The 26,185-nt window shown below is 41.3% G+C and overlaps 1 protein-coding gene across 8 annotated transcripts in view; it reads right to left on the reverse strand.

The window, feature by feature from the left end:
• Positions 1–26,185, reverse strand: part of STX11 (syntaxin 11) — a 1,126,953-nt gene that overhangs the window by 197,521 nt on the left and 903,247 nt on the right. Inside the window, exon 1 of one of the 8 annotated variants that reach the window (XM_044069669.1) lies at positions 15,527–15,647. The exons of 5 other annotated variants lie outside the window; for them this stretch is intronic. The gene's annotated coding sequence lies outside the window, so the exon portion shown is untranslated. Of the gene's footprint in view, positions 1–15,432; positions 15,648–26,185 lie in introns of those variants that run through there. 2 more of the 8 variants (XM_044069675.1, XM_044069640.1) reach the window with 2 other exon arrangements.

Below are 26,185 nucleotides of genomic sequence, written 5' to 3' on the forward strand. Positions count from 1 at the left end.
AAATTAACAAAAGCTGAGCCTATGAAGGGAGGGTAAACACAAATGTGTGAAGCTTTGTTGAAAATCAATTTAAGCTAAATGTGTGAAGACAGGGCTAAATAACAGGAAGTGGTGAATCTAATCAGGGCAGGAAGGCAGTATTGCCTCAGGGCACATAAATTGAGCCTATGGAGGTTTATTACATAAATTTAGAGATACGATTGTGGTTGGATGACTATGCTGACATAAAGGAAAAGGTACATTTTGGCCTTGAGAGATATCATCTATTTACTGTTGGTATTAAAACTGATGCAAGCAAAAAAAAAAAAAAAAAATAAGAAAAATAAAAAAAAACCTCTGGAGTCGAAAGAGCTTTCGCCAAACTACCAAGAAGTAGCTGAGGCTTCATCAGATTAGTGTAGACAATGGCATTAAGTGCATTCTTATGGTCAACTCCACTAATATACAGGAGCATATGATGAAGAGCAGGTGGAAACAAAATCTAATCTGGAGGATGAGGAATGACCCCCCCCCCCTCTTCCAAGAGGAGGAATTGCTTCCTATTGTAAACTTGATGAATGATTTTTCAGAACTCATTTGTCTAAAACAATATGTTGCCAATGAGAACAATGGAGATTCAGGCTTTGTGGAAAAAAAGGGGTCAGGGTATGAGGAGCTCACAAGGTTTCTTGAATACACATTCAGATTTGTAGAACTGTCCTTGGTTTTGGGAGGTTCACGACTTTTTTTTTGGGAACCCCCTTGCCATTTCTTATTAAGCAAATGTTTACCTAAATTCTGTTGAGGTTGTTTATTCTGTTTTTTTTGCCAAAATTAGAGGTGGCGATAGAAAATCCCTTGGACAATTTGGAAAAGGAGAGCTGAAAAATCTTATAGATTTCCGGGATCAGCTTGCCCTTTTCATCACACTTTTGATCATCTCTGCAGCAGAGGGGCCCAAACACTAAATCTCTATCCAAGTAAGAATTTAAAATCTCATTTTTAACGTCATCTCTGAGGTTCTGAGAATGCAACCATGCAAACTTCCTCAAAACAGTACCACTGGCCACAGCCCTAGAAGTATCAACTGAGTCATGCACACACTGCAAAAAATGAGTAGGAGCTTGTGCAATAGAAGAAACAAAGTTATTTAAAGCAGATTTTTCTTCACAAGAAGAAACTGCAGATAAAACATTCCTCAGACTTTCACAATTTGTCAGAACAACTTTTAACATATAAACCTGACAATTCAAATTTCTTAATATCAAAGTTGCAGAAGTATATACTCTTTTCCCATAGCTATCAATAATTTCCCCATCCTTATCAGAAAGAATGGGAGTGGAATTAAGTACAGAACAGCAGTAGGATCACCAAAGCTATAGCTTCTGGGTTAGGTTTAAGAATGGTGTATAAAATGTTAAAATACTGGAGCGGCCTTAAGTCAACTGGTGCCCTAGGCAAAAGGGCTCCACGGCGCCCCCATCACACCACCCGGTGCCCCCATTCTGGTCTAAATACACCAAATAAATACAGGAAAAGCGCCCCTACTAGAACGGCGCCCTAGGCGACCGCCTAGTTGGCCTATGCCTAAGGCCGGCTATAGAAAGCACTATTCTACTCACTAGTGTAGGAAACGGTGTTCTGATGGAATTTGAAGATGCACGATTGCTTATGGTCCCAAGCACAACGAGATAAAAAACATCTAAGGCATGTGTTTAAATAGATTTGTCACACAAATGTTGATAAGCAAAACATAGACTCCAGATTCCATTACATTTACTAACTTAAATTTCTTATATAACAAGCAGTCGGGTTCCTTTTAAAGTATATTGTGCATGCTACACAGTTGATACATGGCTAATGAGCTGCATGGGACAGGCAGGAGGACTGACTCGCTATCTATAACCAGCTGATGCACATAAAGTGAGGCACTGTGCTTAACAGTGACTCTAACAATAACATTCCCAGCACTAGAGCTGGGGGGGGGGGGGGTAGTGAGGTAACCTACAGTCACTTTATGTCTTCACCAAGAACTGCAAATTCAACTCCCTAAGTAATTTCAAAGTCCCACTTCACTCAGCCTAGGTGACTACTGCCATTACTGCTTCCAGTTGGGCACTAAACCTAAATTATTCTACTCTGAAAATTACTGGTGCTACTACTAACACTGCCTAGATATTATGCTAAACTTGCTATTTACTTGTAACTATACTCCTTTTTGCTATAACTACAAATAACCTTTTTTTTCTCTTAGTCAAACGTATATAGCTAACCTGCTTTACATATTGAACCCTATTTTTGCAAATGGACTAATTGCACTATTACTCACAGTGTATAAACAACTTTTATATTGCCATTAATAACTTTGATTGCTGTTGGTCTTCCATGTAAACACCTTTTCACCATTATCAGCTTAAATTTATATTTATACATGTTTTATTATATTTCATTATGTCTGGAGCTTTTCTCATCGGGTCTCTGGTGAAAAAGGGCTTCTTGCCCAGTCAGAGTAACCCGGTTAACAAATGTCAAATTAATAAATAAATACATTTGCATAATGCACTGTTACCCAGATTAGCTGTACTGGGCAAAGACTGTTTACATGAAAAAAAAGTTCCACTCCCATCATAACAGAGAAAGAAACATATATTACACATTAGTACAGGCTCTATAAACTACAAACTGTAAAACTACCAATCACTAGAGAATATAACATTTGATTGAGAAAATGGCTACTGGGTGGATGGGGACAATCATAGCTTAATGACAGATGATGCAATGGACAATTTCTTCATTCCAAAAAAGGGATGGTCTTGCATAAATCTGAAACAAAGCTACATTTGTAGTTTTGTTTAAAATAGTAGGGGAAAGTAAACAATTTCTAGTGGAGAACTATGAAAAAGAGAAAGAACAGTTTGAGAAATATTAAGTGTAACAGATGGAAAGGTTGAGGGTAGAAATGGTAAAGAAATGTGTTTTTGGTGATGGATGCATATTACTAGTACCATGGAGATGAAACAAACCACAGTAAAATATAAAAAAGAAATAGAATGAAAATCAGGGGATATGCTTTGTAATTTTAGTAGCTTAAAGAATCAATCCATCCACAACCCCATTTCTCATTTTTGCACATGAGGTCGGGGTGCCACTTCAACAGTGATTATGTTAATGTAGTCATTGCAGAAATAGGGATTAATAATATGAGTGGATGGAACATGTCACTATCTGTTTACAAAATGTATATAATGGGAAAAAAAAGCTGACATAACGGAGTGAGCAAGTTATGTATGTACGGGATGGGATGGGATGAGGAAAAAAGGTGTAAAAAATATTTGCAAACCAGCTAAGTCCATTTTTCATGGATGACCAGGCAGCAAGTGTCTGGTTAAGTGAACTACTCAAAGTCAAACAGCAGGTAAATGGAGGCTATGGGAATCAAACCCAGGACTGCTGCTGGGTCTTGGTCTAGCAGCACAGTCCTGGATCTGCCTGTGATACAGGAAAAGGGAATTAACAAGGTGACTGCACTGTCAATTACAACTGAAAGGGTGGAACGAATTCTATGGCACAGAGGGGAGGAAGAAAGTCCACATGACTCAGGTTATAATTTGAAGGTGCTGACTTAGAATGAGAGGGTTTGGAGACATCCCACTTTTGAAATGACAGCTAGCAGTGGCTGTGAATAAGACTCGGACTTGCATGCCATTGCAGTAGAATGGTCAGAAAGTTATCAGAGAGGTGTGCAAGGGAATTCACACACCTTGATCCTGTGTAACTTCATTGCACACCTTGTTTACACTCTTCAGTAAAAACATAAAGGCAGGACAAATTAAAAATAGGGCAAAAAAAAAAAAGACAGTCCACCAAGATCAATGATCAAACACTGCTCAACTCTTGCCTGCCCAGCAATAGCATGCCAAGAAAGGGGAACAAAAAGGTCACTGGGAAGGACGCTCAAAAAGGTGGTAGTGTGTTGGTGCAATGACACTGTGTGCATGCTCTTGAGTTACAAAAAAGGGAAGAAGATAATATTTTGGCTAGTAAACTAAGACAGAAAGGGAAGGACAGAGTTGTGATTTTGGCAGATTTTGAAGCATCAGAAACAGACTACATTTTCCACGTTTGAGAGCATATTTGGTGGATTGCCTGGATAAGGAGATGTTCTGCCATTTTATACAGCAATGTATTAGGAATGGTGCTGAGTAGGTCTAAGGGTGTGGGGCAGATGCAGGTGAAAACACCACTCTTAAATAGTAACCATGGAATGGAAGGGCTCAGGTTATCGGGATGGGCGGCATATTACAACACTAATGTGAGACTACAGTAAATGAAGAGAAAGGTTAAGTAGAATACTAAAACACTGTCTTTTGAGGGCAGTGAGCTGTGAGTAAGGATTAAGGACAGCGTAAGTAGTGTAACAAATAAAGGGATGAGTAAGTGATGAAAGGTCACTTCAGTGTTTATAAGGTAGTACAAACACAGGTGTCATCATGGGAAGGACAGTGGAGAACAGAGTGCAGTGAATACATGGACAGACCTACTGATGCTGAAAGAACAGAGCAGGAGACAAGTAAGCTAAGGGAAGACAAAACCCTACGACCATACCTCGCAACCCCTTAGCACAAAAAATCTTGACAAAATCTAAAATGGGGGGGGGGGGGGCAAAGGCCAAAAAATACAAACAGATTTTAAATGTTGCACTTACTAACTTAAAAAGTTGCTAGAACAACAGGACTTGCATTCACATACATTTTCTGAAGGCTATGAAGTCAGAAACTGAAATGTATGTCATTATTTAGTGACTTCAATCCCCAGTGATTTGACAGGAAACCCCATATTTTATGAAAAATAGACCAAAATATGATGCAAAAAAATCTGGACAGTTGAAAGGTACATCTGGGACTACATGGCCTGCCAGCCAGAGCTCCTGAACATCCACAGGTTGTTGGTGGGTCTCATGAAACAGTGGGAATATATAAGCTTGGTGGGTGGCTGTAGTGACAATCTGTGTATAAAAATGGAAGAAGGACCAAACCTGACAACTGCAGACCTGTGAGCCTTAATCAGTAGCATAAAATATGCTCTGTCTCATATATATATATATATATATGTGTGTGTGTGTGTGTGTGTGTGTGTGTGTGTGTGTGTGTGTATCTGTGTATGTCTGTATGTCTGTATGATGCATTCTGTCTTACATACCTTTCAGCTATAAGTCTTTTGTTAACAATTGGCTGAATGATTAGAGGGTCAAATACAGCTTTTGTTGAAGTGGTAGATGTCAAATGTAAGGCAGGGTTTGGCGTATAATGTGAAAACTTTCATTTGTAAGTAAAGCTTTGGCATGGTGGGTGGGTGGGAGGGGTGTGTGTGTGTGTGTGTGTGTAAGTTAGGGTTAGAGTAGCAGCTAGAGGGATAGGTGTTTGTGCATGTCCTTTTGTCCTGTTTAGTGGCACTGTTAGGGAAAGGGTGTTTAGTACCCTAATATGCAGGGTTAGAATTAACACACTGGAGTAAGGTGGTACAGGGTGTCTTGACCCCCCCCCCCCTTTGCTGACCCTTATTCATGTGTGTTAACCCTAACCCTACTCCTGTACATCATGGTACTTAAACACCATTTCCCTAAAGGTACTACAACATGGACAAATTACATTTTAATTTATTTTTAGCTTAATCAATCGAAAAAGGAAATTGTTTTCCCTTTTTGACTGGTTAATTACTCACTGTAGTAGCAGTATAAGGAAAGGTAAGTTTAATATAAATGTCTGAAGAATTGAGGTTCATATATACCAAATGGGGAGTCTATAGATATGCACATAATGGAAATGGAGTATAACTGCCTATCACTCAGATATCAACAGTTCTGGGTAACCTGAATTTCATATTCTTGAGGAAAAGCATTTCAACAGCAACACTAAGTTTTCCTAAGAGGAAATGGACACCTGTAGGGTGAGGCTCATGCCCAATAGTTGGCCATCCAAATCCTACAGCATTGGTCACTGAAACAGTCACAGATTTTATTAAATATATTATTAAATATATCAAGGTTGGTATGGCAGGATTTGCATTCCTTCGTCTGCCATTCTTTCTGAAATCCAGTTTGTTGTTGCTGCAACAGAGTGCCATCTTAATGTATGTGTCAACTTATTAGATTCTGATATGATTGCTCAGTTATGTCCTGAAAAATAGAATAAAAATTGGTCTCCCCTGACTATTCTTTTGCTTAATGAGAATAAGCCTGAACCTCTCAAAATAACAGTGACCAGTCACACTCTTTTTTTTTGGGGGGGGGGGGGTATGAGCTTCTGCAATATTTTACTCTGCATAATTCTGTTCCTTTTATAAGGATACCAAAGATTACTTCTGGTTTAAAATACCCTTAAGTCCCACACTGTCCACTCTCAAATTTTTTGTGGCGGGCCAAAGTCAATACAAGTCTGATTTTAAACAAAGATTAAGGCAGTCACTATTAGAGATTAGGGATTACTGCCCTGGCACATTAACACATGCATTTTGGTAATATCAAATTTTGGAATAAGACATCTTCCATATCAGTCTCTCTGCTCTACTCTCCCTACTGGTCAAAGTATTGGCTGTGTTATAACACCAGAAACAAAAATGTTGTGCAACTTCCACGTTTAAGGAATTGTTCTGAAATACAACATACACTGACCGTGCTTTAAGAGCAAATCAACATTTATTTATTAACTGTTTTTTAAAAACTAATATTAATGAATGCACTTGATTACCAACATTTCACGAGTCACCTCTTACATACCTCTGAGCCTCTATGCTCCGAAATAGGGACAAAGTCAAAATAATGGGGAGGGAAAAGTACAAAAATCAGGAGCAGATTTTAGACACTGCTCTTCTAAACATAGAAAGTTGCTAGAATAACAGACTTTGCATTAATATGTATTTTCTGAAGGATATAAAGTTGTTCTTCTTTCGGCTTTTCCTGGTTAGGGGTCGCCAAAGTGGAACTCCGGTCTGCTAATGATTGGCAGTAGATTTTTTATGGGTGCTGAGGTGCCAGCTCAACACCCAACCTTCAGCAAAGGCACACCCATTCTAAGCATGTCTTTCGAATGCCACTCAACCGTGGGGAGGACATGCAGACGACACACACAAGGCGCTCCAGCCGTGAATCGAACGGGAGAACCTCTTGCTGTGAGGCAACAATGCTACCGCTGCACCACTGTGGCTTCTGAAGGATATAAAGTATGAAACTCAAATGTGTATCATTATTTAGCGACTTCAGTCCTCGATGATTTGTTAGAAAATCTCAAAATTTTATGAGGGGACAGACTAAAATTATGAGGCAAAAATCTGGACAGTTGAGAGGTGTGCCCTCTTTGCATTATTTTGTTACACAGACTAATACTACACTGCAGAATGAGGGATAACAGTGAGTCCAGAACAACTTTACGCTTTTACTGACTACAGTCTAGGAAAAAATGAATACTGTTGGCTGACCTCAAAGACTGGCTGAGGAACCCTAGGCAAAAAGTACAGTTTTGTACCTACCATAAATGTAGATGTTCGAGGATATCCATTGCTGCAGTCCTGACATATGGGTATTCCGCTGTCCACCATCGGCCCGAATACCAAAGGGCTAGAATCTGGCGTTGGTCATGGCGCTCGAGGCAGACGTCAGTATGTGCCAGTATAAATGCGCATGACCGACGCCATACCCTCAGTCTTTCTTGCCTCAGACGTCAGAATGCAAAAAACACCACCCAAAACCCAAACCTAAATAAGGGGGTAGGAGGGAGGGAAACTTGGACTGCAGCAATGGATATCCTCGAACATCTACATTTATGGTAGGTACAAAACTGTACTATGTTCTTTGTCTACCATTGCTGCAGTCCTGACATATGGGTAGAATCCCAGAGCAACGGAAAACAGGGAGGATGGCCAACTAAATAGAATTAGGAGCTGCTAACATGCCCTGTAGAATAGCAGTGGCAAACCCAGCCCTAGACCTAGAATAAAGAGGTAAATGATAATGCTTAGTAAATGTATGTACAGAACTCCAAGCAGCTGCCTCCAAAATGTCTTTAGCAGCTACCCCTCTCAGAAAAGCAGTAGAGGTGGCCGTAGCCCTAGTAGAGTGAGGCCTGATCCCAGCAGGAACATCTTTCCCATGATGAGAATAACAAAAAGCAATACAATGGCCAATCCACTTGGAGATAGTGTGTTTTGAAACAGCTTTCCCTTGTGAAGTCAAAGCAAAAGAAACAAACAACTGTTGAGACCTTCTGAACTCTTTGGTTCTGCTCAAATAATATCTTAAATGCCTATGCACATCCAAAGAATGCAAAACTTTTTCCCCTTTATTTTGGGGGTCAGCATAAAAAGTAGGCAAATGTATAGATTGGTTCAGTGCCACATTTGAAATTACTGTAGGCATAAAAGTAGGATTAGTACGTAAGGAAACTCTGTCCGTGTGAAAAATCAGAAATGGTTCTACTGCCATGAGGGCCTGTAATTCAGAGACCCTTCGAGTAGAAGTAACAGCCAACAAAAAAGCAGTCTTCCAAGACAACAACTTCAACTCAGCTGTAGCTGCAGGTGCAAATGGAGGCAGAGTCAGCTTCTCCAAAACAAAATTAAGATCCCAGGCTGGAGTGGGAGCTCTTCTCGGGGGTCTTATATTCTTTGCCCCTCTAAGAAACTGTTTAACCAATGGATGAGAAAACAAAGGAGGGTCACATTCATAGTGAGCAGAAATAGCTGCAGCATGCACTTTAACAGTAGAGAAAGACAATCCCTTGTCTAACAAAACAGTCAAATATTGCAAAATACAACTTAAGTTAGGCAATTTAACATCAAAGCCTCGAGCTGCACTACAAAGAAAAAATCTCTTCCAGTTATCAGCATAAACTTTCCGAGTAGCAGGATGCCTGGCTTCCAAAAGAACATCCAAAACTTGTTGTGGAAGCTGCAGGCCTTCCTTCCTCAAAACTGAATTCTCCAGGCCGTCAGGTAAAGAGATCGCACCCTGATATTGAGAAAAATGATTGTCCTCCTGAGTCAATAAGTGAGGAATCTGTGGTAATGGCTAAGGTGTCCCATGAATTAAACTCCTGAAGAGAGGGTACCAATGTTGTCGAGGCCAATCTGGTGCTATCAGAATCATGCGAGGCTTTTCCCTCCTGACTTTCAACAATACCTTTGGAAGAAGAGGCAAAGGAGGAAAGGCATACACGTGCAGGTTTCTCCAGCTGAAGGATAGTGCATCTACTTTCCAGGCTTTCGGATGAAATAGCCTTGTGCAAAACTTTGGCAGGTGATAATTCAGAGGAGAAGCGAACAGATCTATGTCTGGAGTTCCCCAAGCCATGGTCAACTGCAGAAACACCTGATGATCCAACTTCCATTCGCGAGGATCCACAATCTGTCTGCTCAGAACATCTGCTAAAGAATTTTGTGCTCCTGGCAGAAACTGTGCTCGAAGAGTGATGTGCAGTTTTAAAGCAGTTTCCCATACTAGCATTGCTTGTCTGCACAATGGATAAGAATGGGTTCCCCCTTGCTTGTTGATGTACCACATGACTGTTATGTTGTCTGTTCGAATCAACACCAGTCCTGATTGAAGTAGGCTCTTGAATGCTTCCAAAGCAAATTGAACTGCCAGCATCTCTTTCATGTTGATATGTAAATGAAGTAGCTCTGGGGGCCAAAGGTCTTGAATCCATTTCCCTTCGAGATGAGCTCCCCAGGCTGACTCCGAGGCGTCTGTCGTTAATATCTGACATGCCTCTGGCTGGGTCACAGAGAGTCCCTTGTTTAGGTGACATTCCTGAGCCCTCCACAGAAATACTTTTTGTATGCAAGGGAGAATCTGAATGACAGTGTCCAAATCGTGGCTGTGTTGAGTCCACACGCTTTTGAGATACCATTGTAACTTCCTCATATGCAGTTTGGCATTGGGAAGCACTAGAATACAAGATGCCATGAACCCTAAGGCTTGAAGGACTGTCCTTGCAGTCAGCCTGGACATTACTGAAAGCTGTTGGAAGTATTGATGAAGATGTCTTTGTATGTCCAGGATAAGAAATGCCATCTGGGTTGCTGTATTCAGTCACACACCCAGAAAACACATCTCTTGTGAGGGTACTAGACTGGACTTTATTTCGTTCACAGAATACCCTAGGCATCTTAAAACTGTCATTACATAGTGAAGATGTTGAAGAAGTTCTTGCTTGCCATGAGCCAGAATCAAACAGTCGTCCAGATAAGGATAAATTTGAATTCCTTGCAGTCTGAAAAAAGCAATTACTGGAGCCAGGACTTTTGTGAATACCCTGGGCGCAGTAGACAAGCCAAAGGGCAATGCAGAGAACTGATAATGCAAATTCCCATTCCGAAATCTCAGGAACTTCCTGGAACTGGGCCTGATAGGAATGTGAAGATAGGCCTCCGTGAGATCCAGAGTTACCATCCAATGATCCTTGCCCAGCATAGGCAGCAACTGCTGCAACGTTAACATCTTGAACTTTGGAATTTCCAAAAAGGTGTTTAGAATGGACAAATCCAGAATTGGTCTCCAAGTATTTACTTTCTTTGGCACTAAGAAAAGACGGGAATAAAACCCTGTGCCTCTTTCAGCAGAAGGTACTTCCTGTATTGCCCTCAACTGAAGCAGAGAAGAAATTTTTGCCTGTGCTTCCAGCCTTTGCTGATGAGGCACATCTGGCATACCTTTGAAAGGAGGGAAAGCGTGGAAATAAAATTCGTAGCCTCGATTTACAATGTCCAATACCCATTCGTCCTGGGTAACCAAATGCCAAGTCTTTGCGAAAAGTCCCAGTTTTCCTCCTAGAGGAGCTGCCAGCATGGCAGAGTCCGGCAGCTGAAGACGCAGGTCATTGAGTTTGTTTCCGAAAGGACTGACCCCTGCCCTCCCCAGCAGAAGGGGTAAAAGAACCCAAAGTCCTAGGAGTAGCAGGGCCCTGAGAGGAAGCTCTACCCCTACCTCGCCTAGACCTGCCCATAGACTGATAATCTGAAGAGGGAAAAGACCACCCTTTAGTAGGCCAATTCCTACTGAACGTAGGGGGCTGAACCTGTAAACAATCCTTAACTGTCTGCATAGACTTAGCTTTTTCCTCCATTTTTTCAAAACCGATTCAACCGGAGGGCCAAAAGAACATCAGACTGCAAAGGAGCATCCATAATTTGAGCCTTAACATGCTCTGACAATGTCTGATCTCTTAACCAGGCATGCCTGCGAAGAACTGAACTAGTAGCAGCCACCCTGGAGGAAGCCTGCAAAGCATCAAAACCACATTGCAAAGAATGCTTACCAACTTGGTCTGAAACATGCACTAAATCCTGAAGCTCTTTACATTCAATACCTTCAGATAAAGCATCAACTTTACATTTCAATTGGCCCAGCAAATAATTTTGAAACCTGAGCATATGAAACTGACAAGTTAAAGCTCTCATAGCTAAAGTGGAAGAGGTATACAACTTCTTACCCCACCTATCCAGAGCTCTAGCATCCTTGTCCAAAGGAACTGGAATCTTAACCACAGCAGCCCTGACACCCTCGGGGCCTTGAGTAATGGTGTCTGGGTCAGCCCTAGGACTCTAGTATAAATACTAGGGAGCTTCCGGTACCCTGTAGTATCTATCTGGTTTAGCAGGGGCAGGAGGCAAAGAGTCAGGGTTAAGAGAAGCCTCAGAAAATACATCCTGAACAACATCCAATACAGGGGGAATAGCCAAAGGCCTATGCTGAGGCAAAAACAAGAATTCTCTAAGCTTTTTACGAGAATCAGAATAATCCTGGCCTTCCCATTTAAAATGCTCCCTCATGGAATGCCAGGTTTCAGAAAAAGAAAAACCTGCAGGAGGGGCGCAGAGGGAGTAGAATCCTCAGCCTCTGAATCAGAGTAGGGAGGGAAATCCTGGAGCTCTACCACAGAAGAATCAGAGTCATTGGAAGACTGATCCAGACCCTCTATCCCTGGCTCTACCCTGGGCCTTTTCTCAGGGGGAGGCATAGAACCCCTAATTAAAGAAATCAAATTCTCTGTCACCTTTAACATGTGCTTTCTAGGAGCTGGACCCTGTGGACAGACACCAGCAGGGGCAGATTTAGATTTAAAAAGGCTTTTACTATGAGAAGGGAGAGGCCCAGAAACTCTGTGAGGGGAGGGAACCACCGACATATGAGAAGCCCCTTCAGCCTGGCCTACAACAGGAGAAGCCACTTCCTGAAGTAGCAAAGGCTCCCCTTGAGACTCCGCTAAACTGTCAGAAGGAGCCGTTGAAGTAGTCGGTGGCCCTACCGAACCGGCGTCCGCAATGGACTCATCTTGTTTGGACCGCAAAGAATTACTCTATGCGTTTTTTAGCCGAACTGGGCGGAGAATCCGACGGCATGCTATAATTGCACCATTTACCAAACACTAGCCTAGCACAGTCAAAGCGACGTTTAATAGTGCGCTTATTAAAGGCAGCACAAAAGCGACACCCAACAACGCCGTGCCCAGGCCCAAACAAGGAATACAGAGTAAATGGTAATCCCTATGAGGAATCTGTTTCCCCCAAGAAATACAGGTATTAACTTTTTCTGACATCCGGTAATACTGAGGCAAGAAAAAGACAAAAGTGTCCCCAACGGGGTACTTAGCCCAGCTTGGTCTCCGGTCTGAAACTCGAAAACCGACAATTCCAGAAAGCCGAACGGCACTTGCAAACGCTGCTTCTGCTTAGGACCACGCGGCAAGAAAGACTGGGGGTATAGCGTCAGTCATGCGCATTTATACTGGCACATACTGACGTCTGCCTCGAGCGCCATGACCGACGCCAGATTCTAGCCCTTTGGTATTCGGGCCGATGGTGGACAGCGGAATACCCATATGTCAGGACTGCAGCAATGGTAGACGAAGAACATCCTGACTTTTCTAAAGTACCAAATGCACTGTAAATGAAATAAATCATATCACCTTGTATTTGCATGTGCAACTTATACATATGTGGTTGGCTGAATCATTTATCTGCTTACCTCACAGACTCAAGGGTACAAAGTTTGATTCTCACCTTTGGGAAAGTGTGGCTAGCCTTTAAAAGACAGCCTGGGGTTATCAGCCTAGTAATCATCTATGAACCTACCTACAGGACTTACAAACTGATAAAATATTCATTAATTCTGCATGTGAGACTGATGTGATCAGACAAAAATAATCTCATTCTCAGTCAAGTAATTTTGTGACTCTTTAGTCATGCTTAAAGCTCCAGAGGTATCATCCTTAATGTCATCCGACACTTCAGCTCTGTATCTAAAAAATACACAACACTATTAAATGAAAACGGCCTTCAGTTCTGTTACCCTGTTACCGGTAGTAGTTTTATTACTATAGTTACCTAAAACATATACGAGTTTAGATAATTTCCAAAATTAAATGTTTATGGGATCTGAAAACAATGCCACACAATGTGAAATAATCATTGATACCATAATCTAGCTAGTATAATGCAACCCCCCCCCCCTAAAAGATCACTATCCTAAATATATTAACTCTGAACTAACTCATCAATTGGAATGAAACTACATATAATCTGAAGCTGCTAGCCTTGCTAATGTAAATTGTCAACTACTATTCAGAGGTGCAGTAATGTAATTCATAAAGCTAACAAACTTGCTTGAAGGTCTTTATACAAATGCAAGTATTTCTGTAACACACCAACAACCTTCTTGTATCCTTTATATGTTTTGTATTTTCTACTACCATTCATAGCAGAGATGAATTGATGTTTCTGTTAAGTTTTCAAGCTATTTCCCTTTAACACATTTACCCCACTAATCCTACTTCCTAGAAGATTCATAATTTAGCTTTCAGCTTATCTATAACACTCTGAATAAGATCAGTCAGTTTCTGTTAGATTAGCTTATCTCAGGGCTGCTACCCGCCACCATAACATGCTAAGAAATAAAGGATCAGAGAATCCTCAGGGTTGCAGCACTCTTAGAGAATCATTACATTTTCTTTCACTTAGTAATTCTTCTTCATGCTATCAAAGAGTAAAAAGTAAAGTTTTCATATGGATTTTTCTGATTTCAATAGATTAAATTGTGTAACTTTCCTGTATATGAATGCCATTCTCGTAATTTATTAACACACACAGCCTTTAACAAAAGAAAACATGTATGTTCTAACAGTTAAATGTCTACCGTACAATTTAGCTGTAAATGAATGTTAAAAAAACACACACAGAAATACTACTGTACAGTAATCCAGCTGACATTCATTTCACAGCTATGTTGTGTATCACAATGAAAGCCATAAGCCTAAAACGTAAAAATCTGTGTATTACTAAAAGATGTCACTAAGAAGGTATGTCAGATTGCGACAGAGGCACACCTGGATTAGAGTTACATGCACTGGTCCTTACCATGCCTCTGTTAGTACCACTCCCAGACTGGTTTTCTCAATAAAAACATCATTATGAAATGACCTATTTTGGATCTACAGAAAATATTCAAACCTAAAAAAGAGAACATATTCTCTAGAGAGGACATAAGTAGTATGAATGAAGGTAAAGACAGACAATATTACTCCCACTCTCAAAGTCCACTTATACAAACAAGCACTAACGTATTACCTGTCACTGGGATTATTATTCTTTTATAGAGTGCATCTAGTGCTTTGAATTACTCTGCATATAATTAATATCTAAAAAACAGAACTGCAAAATTAAGCATGTTCCAGATGATGAGAAAATGAACATAAGGGTTAACACTAAAGACAGCCTATCTAGAAACCTACAAAACAGGTAGCCATGGCATTTATCAGGCAGAGTCCAACGAATTTGTCTACAATTTACTTAGCACATGACATGTACACCAGTGCTGACTTAGCACATCTCGACTATGAATTACAGAGGAAGCAAGAAAAAGTGACAGCAGGACCTGTTTGAACAAGTCTGTAAAAAAGCGACACCTTACACCGAGAGAGTACCAAGACAGGTTGGACTGCTAAGTGCATGTTAGAACAGTGTTTCTGCTGTGATCTCATTCTGAAACACAAGCACGCTCAGTGATCTTAATTATCCACTTAAATGACAATATGTAAAACCTGTATGTTAATACATAATGTACAACCCTGAAAAAATCACTTAAGACCAAAGATCTCAGGTCACCCCTCAGAACAGGCACTTGTGCATAGCAGAACTTAACCTGACAAAGGAGTCTGATAGGTACAAAAGAACAAAAATAAACATCCAAATGTAGAACTTCCTCAGTAACACACAGTAATCTATATATACCATTGCACCAACAGTTAATATCTGTAACCCTGACTATGAACAAGTCTTCCTTCACTTTGTTTATAAAACATGCATTTATGTATACTGTCCTACCAATAACTAACCTATTAATTTCATTGTGCTGTTTTACTATATAGTATACTAACAGTGTAAAAGGTCTTAAATACTACTTACGAAGATTTGAAACGTGACTCTGGTTACAGCCCAGTCCCAAATGAAACTTACTTCTTCATACTAGAGATATAGTTAAGCCCTATTTGAAACTCACTTCTTCCACTCAGCTTCCTTGTGTGCTAGCACAGATGTACTGCTCACGAACAGCTGGGTATGCATTAGCATAGCATAAAAAAAAAACGCCACTGCTATGACTGTTATAAGGTTTCCCTTTGTCATCCCTCCCAAAACATGGTTTTGCAATTGTGCTATTACTGTCATGTGCGAGTGGGCTGAACTTCCTTTAGCAAGCAGCTCTGTATTTAAATTTTCATCTTCACTTCTGTCATACAATTTTAAACTGGTTTATATGACTTATAGTTTATAATATAAAGATGGTTTTTTTTGTCCTTGTAGCTTCAGCAAGCTACCAGAACTGAGGTTCAGAAGCAAGGTGTCCTCAGAAAAGTTTTTGAAAATGTAACTGCTGTTTACTACTTTGAGACGCGAGTATTACATACCTACTGTCTACATGTAGAAAGGGATGCTGCATTTATGTGCTGCTACCAATTAACAGAGAGACCAGTAGCCAATTCATCTTCTTTTCCTACAGCTGTTTAATCACTGCACATCTGTTTTTGTTGCAGAAAATATCACAAGGTGCCCACTTACAAGGAAAACACCGGAGATAATTTCTAGCAAGAAATCAAGCATGCTGAAATGGAATCATAGCGTACAAACCCAGAGTAAATATGTAAAGGATCACTTGCAGTCACAGAGCCATCTTAAATGCCACAGCAAACACAGCAAGATATGTTGCATAATGATGCCGATTTTTAGGCTTGGGAAGCTTGCCAAAAGAATATTGTATTCAACTGAGTCCACAAGTTAAGTTATCAGGAATAGAACTAGGGAGAACTGATGTGAAGGGAAAGCTTAGGATTCATTAAGAAGCACACATTGTATGGTCTTCTCTTGTGAAGGAAGACAAGATCTGCAAAGTCCAAACAAAGTAAAGATTTAAGAACAGTTCAAAGATACTGTAATCCCATTAGAATATCATCATACTGATAGTTAGGAAACAGCCAATAAGCAGAGTACACAATACCTCAAACACCTAAAAAGTTGCACAAAGTAATGCCTGAAATCTTTAACACTTGTGATATTCAGTAATATGTTAATATGCTAGAACATAAATAATGCTAGGTACATATGCATTCATGCATAGTTACCTCACTGATACCACTTCTATAAAAAGGTGATGTAAATTTATATTAGTGAGGTAGTCTTGCAATAACGTTCATATTTTAAATATGTACAGCCTTTCTTTTCGATTCTAGCATGCCGTGGGTTTACTGAATATAACAAAACCCAGCTATTACTTTGGAAGCTTATTAGCAAGTTAATATACATACACACAAACACACACATATATTTACATATACACACACACACATATATATATATATATATATATATATATATATATATATATATACACACACACACACACACACACACACACACACACACACACGCACATATATATGTAACATTCAGACTGCTGCAGACTACTGCATGCTTACCCAATAGCCTGACAGTGACCAAGTGTGAAAATCAAACCCTGTCCCTTGTGTTTGTGAGGTAAACACTTTAACCATTATGCCAACCCAACCCAATACTTATAATGTTCACCAGGATGCTTACAACCACATGTAGAAAGAGACACTACTTGACATGCATCCCCCCAAAAAAATTACATGTTTTTTCTTAAAGGCTCAGCACATTCAACATCTTTCCCCCTTTTACAGAATAATAAAAGACATATGTATTACAGGAAAACTCCACTTTCTCCTACAGTTTAAGAGCAATTAATTTTTTTTTGTTAATTTTATAAGAGTCAGACACATTAGTCATAACTGCATTGCAGTCTGTAGAGGAATATGACTAACTGCTGTCTTTTGCTCATTATTCTAGCTTTGTAGGATTAATTTGATTTGCATGTAGCAATTTGGAACACTACAATGTGTAGCTATGGCCTTTGTTGACTAAAGCTGAAATACATTAGACAGCAGTAATTCTTTATCATAATCAGATGTCTGAAGTATACACAGGCAAGGCTATAATTTCTGACTGCATGTTGGAATCAGAATGCCATATGACAGGAGGCTGTCTTTTGGAGATGGGGATGAGGTGACATGCTAAGTTTGACTGCCGCCACTTGAAGTTGTTGATAAATGTTATAGATCCTTTTGATGTTTACTCCATTTAAACAGTCACTAACTTGGCTTTGCAAGAGTAGACTGGATTTCTGTAAAGTAAAATGGAATACATCATTATTTTCACCATAGCAGACATCTGTGATGTACACAGTGGGTGCAGTGGATACAAGTGACTTACCCTGCAGTTGTTTGATCATGAGGGTATAGGGGATAGTCACTGACTTGGCATTGCAGGATTATTGTCACATAGTGTACTGTATTTGCTGAAATCAGTTCAAAATTAGTATCGCTTGTGTATGTGTGGCATTGTATTTATGAATAACAATTTGTTTATAGCTTTTTTTTCACTTTCCATCACAAGCATAATTTTTGCACATGATAAATGGCTATCTCTGGTGGTTTGCAGGAGCAGAATGAGTGTAAAAGTAATTGATCATTGTCACATGCATTTGGTTGACTTCTTGGTCGTAGCTTTTTCTGTAAGGAGTCTGCATACACTCCCTTTCTCTTGGTGGGTTTATCTATGTGATCTGGTTTCCCCAAATACCCTAAAAGCATGATGCACATGAACTAGCATTCCTCCAATGTCTGTAAGATAAAACCTGGCTTGTCAGAGGCAGTATTAGAAACTGTGTGTGCATGCATGTGTGTATATGTAAAGTCAGTGCATCTTGTGACAGACCTGGATTGTCATGGGAAATGATGTGTGTGTGTGTGTGTCTGTGGATGCATATAGTATTGATAGGCACATATGTAACAATTCTGAGTAGCAGTTACAAAAGTTAGGAAGTTATCTTTCAAAAATAAGGATTAACTACATCACAGAACAGACAGACCTTCAGAGTTTTAGGGGCTTGGCAGGCACCACACATCATGCTGTGTACATGGATTCTAACATAGGCTTAGTTGTGGCATCATGTGCAACTAACAGTGGGCAAGACTGCTTTTCAGTTTATAGCATCCTACAGACCACCCTCTCAAAGTCAGGAATCCCACTCGGCTTTCCTGAAAACACTGGAGAACATGAAGATCTCTCCGAACACTATTATATTGGGCGACTTCAACTACCCAAACATTGACTGGGAGCACTACTCAAGCCCCAGCACCTTAGCCCAAAGGTTCCTGGAAATTATAAACTCAAATGCTATTGAACAACTAGTCACCACTCCCACAAGAGGGGACAACATACTAGACCTGATCATTACCAACATGGGGACTCTATGCTCCACACCAGAAGTATATCCCTCATTGGTAAGATCAGACCATAAATTAATTTCACTAGATGTCCACATCCCGACCCCACCCCCAGCCCAGAAAACCAGTGAAAAACTTCTCAAAAGCGAACTTCTCACTTCTCAAAACCGAAGTGGAATCCTTCAAGGCCCCAGGGCCAGTGGAAACTATGGCCCAAACTGCAGAATCCTATATAAACACATTCTACGGACATCTCCAGGAATGCATGGATCATGCTATCCCAAACAAAACCAAGACCCAATCATCCAAAGGCAGGCATCCAGTCTGGTGGACCCCTGTCATAAATAAACTGTACAACAGAAGGAGGAAGCTACTACATGATAGAGCAAAATCCCTAATAGGGAAGGCATCTCTGATCAGTACTAGCAAAAAATTACGATCCCTCATAAAATCCTCCCAGGCCAGCTTCGAGAGAAAAATTGCACAGGACACCAAAGACAAACATAAGGCTTTTTTCAGTTATGTTAGGAATCTGGGATGCAACTCCCAGACGTGTTCTGAGTTGATTCTAAACGACAAAAAAATACACTGAACCCACAGACATCGCCAATATCCTGGCAGACAGGTTCAGTGCAAACTCCCCCCCCCCCAAAAGAGCAAGTATCTATCCCGGCAGAGGGCTGCCTCCCAAACATCTCTGATGCTCAGGTGAAGGCTGCCCTCTCCAAAGCAAAAAACACTGCTTCCATGGGACCAGATGGCATCCCAGGTTGCGTCCTACATGAACTCCAAGAGGAACTAATCCTGAGAATAAAACAGCTATACAATCTCAGCCTCACTACAGGATATGCTCCCACAGAATGGCTTACAGCAACAGTGGTCCCACTCCACAAAGGTGGAGCCTCTACGGACCCTGGAAACTATCGCCCCATAAGCCTGACTAGCTTAGTCTGCAAGGCTATGGAGAGGATCATCATGGAGCTCATAAACAAAGACATCGGGGACCTACAAACACTAGATCCTACCCAGTTCGGCTTTGTCAAGGGCAGATCCTGCCTTTTGAACCTGGTTGACTTCTTCGAAACCATCACCAAAGCCATAGATGAAGGGAAGGTAGTCCACACAGCCTATCTGGACCTTGCAAAGGCATTTGACACAATACCCCACTCGGGCATCATAGATAAGCTATCCAGCTTAAATATAAACCCCTATGTCACAAGATGGGTCGCAAACTGGCTCAAAGACAGAACCCACAGAGTGAGAGTTGCTGGAGCCATGTCAGACTCGAAACCAGTCACAAGTGGCGTCCCACAAGGTTCTGTCCTGGGACCACTCTTGCTCGGTATATACTTTTCCAAGGTACAGGCAAATGTGGGAGGACTATGGCTCACCAAGTTCACAGACGCCATAATCGACTCTCCAACTGACACAAACATCCTTCAAAAAGGTCTCACAGAGACAGATAACTGGTGCCAGCACCATGGTTTAAAGCTAAATGCCAAAAAATGTATAGTCATACCCTTTAGCAAAAACAATGTGCCCACAAATTACCACATAGGTGGAAACCCATTAAGTACAGAGAAAGTTATTAGGGACCTGGGGACCCAAGTTGATAGCAATCTCTCCTTTGAAAACCACACTGCCAAAGTGGTTAGAAAGATCTTCTACATAGCCCACCTCATTACGAAGGGTTTCACATCTAGATCAAGAGAGGTAATCGTGCCCCTTTATTCATCCCTCATCAGGCCCATCATAGAATACAATGCCCCTTTTGGGATGTACCTTACCCGACACCTGCAGCAATTAGAAAGACCCCAAAAGTATCTCACCAAGAGGATCAAGGGTCTCAAACAGATGCCATATGCTGCTTGGTTAAAAAAACTCCAGCTCTACTCAGTTGCATACCGTCTACTTCGAGGCGATCTGTGCCTGACATACAAAGCTATGTCAAATCCAGAATTAATAGACATGCTCCACCTCAGTAAATATAAATCCCTTAGAGCCACACGCTCGAGGGACTTGAACCTCAGCACAGAAATAAATAAAACTTGCTGGAGGGACAGGTTCATAACCCAGAGGCTCCCTTCACTCTGGAATAGAATTCCAGTTCATGTGAGGCAGAGCACCTCACTGAATCTCTTCAAGAAGAATCTCGATAGGTGGATGGGGGATCGTAGGTTTGTCCCAGGGATTACTTCAATGTCACTATTAGACAGAGGCACAGTAAACTAAACCTTAAAAAGGGCACAGTATACTCAAATCAAGGGGTGGCGCAAGCCATACAGAATCGGGCTAGGCTTATAATTGCCCCAGGGCAGATAGCCTAGTATGAACCTATGAACCTATCTGACCTGACCCCACATAAATTAACAATGGCCCTGATCAGAGGTGTTCACTGAAGTTTGCTGCAAACTTATGTGGAGGGCTGGGGATGATTTGCTCACTACTCAACTTTCTTTACAGACCTCAGAGGTGTGTACAAAGTTTACTGTAGTTTGTCTATGGCCAGTAAAATGTTTAGGGACAACAAGACTGGAATACCTTACTGGAATCTTTATTGTTCTCACTTTCCTTGCAATCAAACATCAGATGTGCATACAGGTTGCTATATTTTGTGGAGATAAGGAGACATGCTGTTTATATAGGTGTGACAACAGATTAAAATAGGCTACTGTATTGTTTGCCTCTTTCAATTTTGTCCCAGTCTGAAATCAGAATGCTATACAACAAGAGGCTGTCTTTTGGAGGTGGGGGTGAGGCGACATGCTATATATATGCTTGACAGCAGCCACTTGAAGTATATGACTGAGGTAGTCTGTGCCTTCATCCTAATCTGACAGCAGAAGTCTACATAGGACAGAGGCTGACTATATTTTTGGAAAGAGGTGTGGGGAGGCAGATGCTATTCCCAGATATGATTTATGCATCCTCAAAAGTATGCATCTTCTCAGTTTATTGTGCTATTTTGTGAGACATAGAGGAAAAAAATGTATAACATTGAATTTCTTTCTTTACTCGTGGTTTTTGTTCAGACTATCGTTAAATAAAAAAGATGGGAAAAGAAAAAAACGCTAATATGCACCTCAGAACATCTAAACCCCATGGGATCTGAAGGCCTAGTGGCTTCCTGACCCTCAGCTTACTTTGATTATTTATTTCACAGTTATTACAATATAGTCTTAACCACTTAGGGTTTGTGAAAAAGCAAAGCTGAAATCCTTAGTCAAGATTTTTTTGTTCATGCCATCACTAGAAGAAAATGTTTAAAATAAAAACTCTAAAATGCACCTCAGGGCATTTAGAACCTTCCATGGCTTCTAGGATGGTGAGGGGATGCCAGGATGGGGGGAACTGGGGGTACATGGGAGACGTGTGTGTGGGGGGCACCACTTCACCCAAGTCAGACCCTGGCTGGCTTATGTTCTATATTAAGTTAAGTGATGTCTTCTCTTACAAATACAGTCACCCTTCTCACTTCTTTCATTTCTCTTGTTAGCAGAAAAAGTACAGTTTTGTACCTACCATAAATGTAGATGTTCGAGGATCCACATTGCTGCAGTCCTAACTATTGGGGTAGTCCGCTGTCCAGTCGGCCCGAATACCAAAGTATATGGCTGACGTCGGTCAGGGCGCATTAGACTGGCGTCAGTACGTCAGGGTACTAATGCGCATGACCGACGCCATATCCTCAGTCTTTTCTTGCCCCAGATGTCAGAAGACCCTAAAAAGACAAGGCCCAATATACCTGCACCAAAAATATGTACAATATATACAAAATTATCAGCATATAACCTCACCTACACAACCACCCCTAAACACAGAGGGGAAGGAGGGAGGGTAAATTGGACTGCAGCAATGTGGATCCTCGAACATCTACATTTATGGTAGGTACAAAACTGTACTATGTTCTTCATTCCACATTGCTGCAGTCCTAACTATTGGGTAGAATCCCAAAGCAGAGGTAAGGGAGGCTGGCAAATCATAAAGAAGCAGGAGCTGACAACATGCCTTGCAAAATAGCTGTGGCAAAACCAGCCCTAGACTTAGAGTAGAGAGGAAGGTGATAATGCTTAGAGAAAGTATGCACTGAACTCCAAGTAGCTGCCTCCAAAATATCCTTAGTTGCCACCCCTTAGAAATGCTGTTGAAGTGGCAGTAGCCCTAGTGGAATGAGGCCTAATCCCAGCTGGAATCTCCTTGCCATGATGGGAATAACAAAATGCAATGCAAAACCCAATCCACCTAGAAATAGTTTGTTTTGACACAGGCTTGCCCTGTGAACTCAAAGCAAAAGAAACAAACAACTGCTGAGACTGCCTAAAATCCTTAGTCCTGCTTAAATAATAACGCAATTGCCTGTGTACATCTAAAGTGTGCAAAATCTTTTCCCCTTTATTTTGGGGGTCTGCATAAAAAGTAGGCAAATGAATAGTTTGGTTTAAAGCCACACTAGAAACCACCTTAGGCATAAAGGAAGGATTAGTACGTAATGATACCCTATCCTTATGGAAAATCAAAAAGGGCTCTACTTCCATAAGGGCCTGCAACTCAGACACCCTTCTTGCAGAAGTAATAGCCAACAGAAAAGCAGTCTTCCATGACAAGTATTTCAATTCAGCAGTAGCCGCAGGCTCAAAAGGTTGTAGAGTAAGTTTTTCCAACACAAAATTGAGATCCCAAGCAGGAGTAGGAGCTCTACGTGGGGGTCTTATATTCTTTGCCCCTCTAAGAAACTGCTTGAACAAAGGATGCGAAAACAATGGTGGGTCACAATCATAGTGAGCTGAAATTGCTGCAGCATGAATCTTAATGGAAGAGAAGGACAAACCTTTGTCCAATAACTCAGTAAGATATTGAAGAGCCACACTCAAATTAGGCTCAGAAATCTCCAAATTCTTTGCTGTACTCCAAAATAAAAATCTCTTCCATTTTTCTGCGTACACTTTCCTTGTACTAGGTCTTCTAGCTTCCATAATCACATTTAAAACTTGTTGAGGAAGTTGAGACCTGCTGTGTTTCAACACGGAATATGCCAGGCTGTTAGATGAAGAGAGTGAAGCTTGACATTGAGCAGATGACCGTCCTTCTGAGATAACAGATGTGGAATCAAAGGTAAAGGCCATGGAGGCTTCCTTACCAGACTCCTTAGTAGTGGGTACCAGTGTTGCCGAGGCCAATCTGGAGCTATTAAAATCATCCTTGGCTTGTCTTGTCTGACCTTTAAGAGCACCTTTGGAAGAAGAGGCAGAGGTGGAAAGGCATACACATGAAGATTTTTCCAACTGAAAGAAAGAGCATCCACTTTCCAAGCTGTGTGATGAAACCCCTTTGTGCAAAACTTTGGCAGCTGGTGGTTTAGTGGAGAAGCGAACAGATCTATGTCTGGAGTTCCCCATGACACTGTCAATTTCTGAAATACATGAAGATCCAGTTTCCACTCGTGGGGATCCATGATTTGTCTGCTTAACACATCTGCTAAGGAGTTCTGTGCTCCGGCAGAAACCTTGCCTGAAGAGTTAGTTGCAAGCTGAGCGCAGTCTCCCATAAAATCATTGCTTGCCTGCATAGAGGATAAGAATGTGTTCCCCTTGTTTGTTGATGTACCACATGACAGTTGTGTTGTCTGTTAGAATCAACACCTGCCCTGGAAGAAGTAACTCCTTGAAAGCCATTAATGCAAACTGGACTGCTAACATCTCCTTCATGTTGATATGTAGATGCTGTAGTCTGGCAGGCCACTTGTCTTGTATCCACTTTCCATTTAGATGAGCTCCCCAAGCAATGTCCGAGGCATCTGTCGTTAAAATCTGACTCGCCTCTGGCCGGGTCACAGAGAGTCCCTTGTTTAGGTGACATTCCTGAGCCCACCACAAAAATTCTTTTTGAAGGCAAGGTATTATTTGAATGACAGTGTCCAAATCCTGGCAGTGCTGTGTCCATACATTTTGAGATACCATTGCAGCTTCCTCATATGCAGTTTGGCATTGGGAAGCACCAGAATACAAGATGCCATGAACCCTAATGCTTGAAGGACTGTCCTTGCAGTCAGCACGGACTGATGAGATAGTTGATGGAAGTAAAGGGATAGACTCTTTTGTTTGTCCGGGGTTAAAAGGCCATCTGGGCTGCTGTATTCAGTCTCACACCCAGAAAGCACATGTCTTGAGAGGGTACTAGACTGGACTTTATTTCGTTCACAGAATACCCTAGGCATCTTAGCACTGCTATAACATATTCCAGATGCTGTAGAAGGTCTTCCTTTTCTTGAGCCAGAATCAGGCAGTCGTCCAAGTAAGGATAGATTTGAATTCCTTTTAGCCTGAAGTAAGCTATCACTGGAGCCAGAACCTTTGTGAATACTCTGGGCAGTAGATAAGCCAAAGGGCAATGCAGAGAACTGATAATGAGAATTTCCAGCTCGAAAACGCAGATACTTCCTGCAACTTAGTCTTATAGGCACATGAAGGTAAGCTTCCTTGAGATCTAAAGTTACCATCCAGTGATCTTTGCCCAGCAGAGGTAAAAGCTGTTGTAACGTCAACATCTTGAACTTGGGAATGTCCAGATAAGTGTTGAGGATAGATAAATCCAAAATTGGTCTCCACGTGTTCCCCTTCTTTGGTACTAGGAACAGGCGAGAATAAAATCCTAGGCCCCTTTCTGATACAGGGACTGGCTGAATGGCCCCTATTTGGAGTAACAGAGAAATTTGCTTGTGAGCCTCTTTCCTTTGTGGAGGAGGAACGTCTAGCATGCCTTTGAAAGGGGGCAATGTATGGAAATAAAACCTGTAACCGTGGTGAATGATATCCAACACCCATCTGTCTTGAGTAATTAAATCCCAATTTTCTTTGAAAAGAGACAGTCTTCCTCCCAAAGGAGCTGCCAGACGGGAATCTACTGGCAGCTGAAAAAGCAGGTCATTGGGTCTGTTTACGAAAGGACTGACCCCTGCCCTCACCAGAAGTCTGAGCAGGTGAACTCCCTGTTCTAGGCCTAAAAGAACCTTGAGCTCTGCCCCTACCACGTCTAGACCTACCCCTAGACTGGGAATCATAAGCAGGATATGTCCATCCCTTAGTAGGCCAATTTCTACTAAACTTCGGTGGCTGTACCTGCAAAAAATCTTTAACAGTTTGCATAGACTTAGCTTTGTCCTCCATTTTCTTTAAAACTGCTTCCACAGGCGAACCAAACAACACATCAGACTGTAAAGGAGCATCCAAAATCCTTGTCTTAACATGCTCAGCTAAATTCTGATCCCTCAACCAGGCATGCCTGCGAAGAACAGAACTAGTGGCCGCCACCCTCGAGGAGGCCTGTACAGCATCAAAACCACATTGCAAAGAATGCTTACC

This window comes from Protopterus annectens, chromosome 1.part0 (genome assembly GCF_019279795.1).
Source record: "Protopterus annectens isolate FY-2018-M chromosome 1.part0, PAN1.0, whole genome shotgun sequence".
NCBI lineage: Eukaryota > Metazoa > Chordata > Ceratodontiformes > Protopteridae > Protopterus > Protopterus annectens.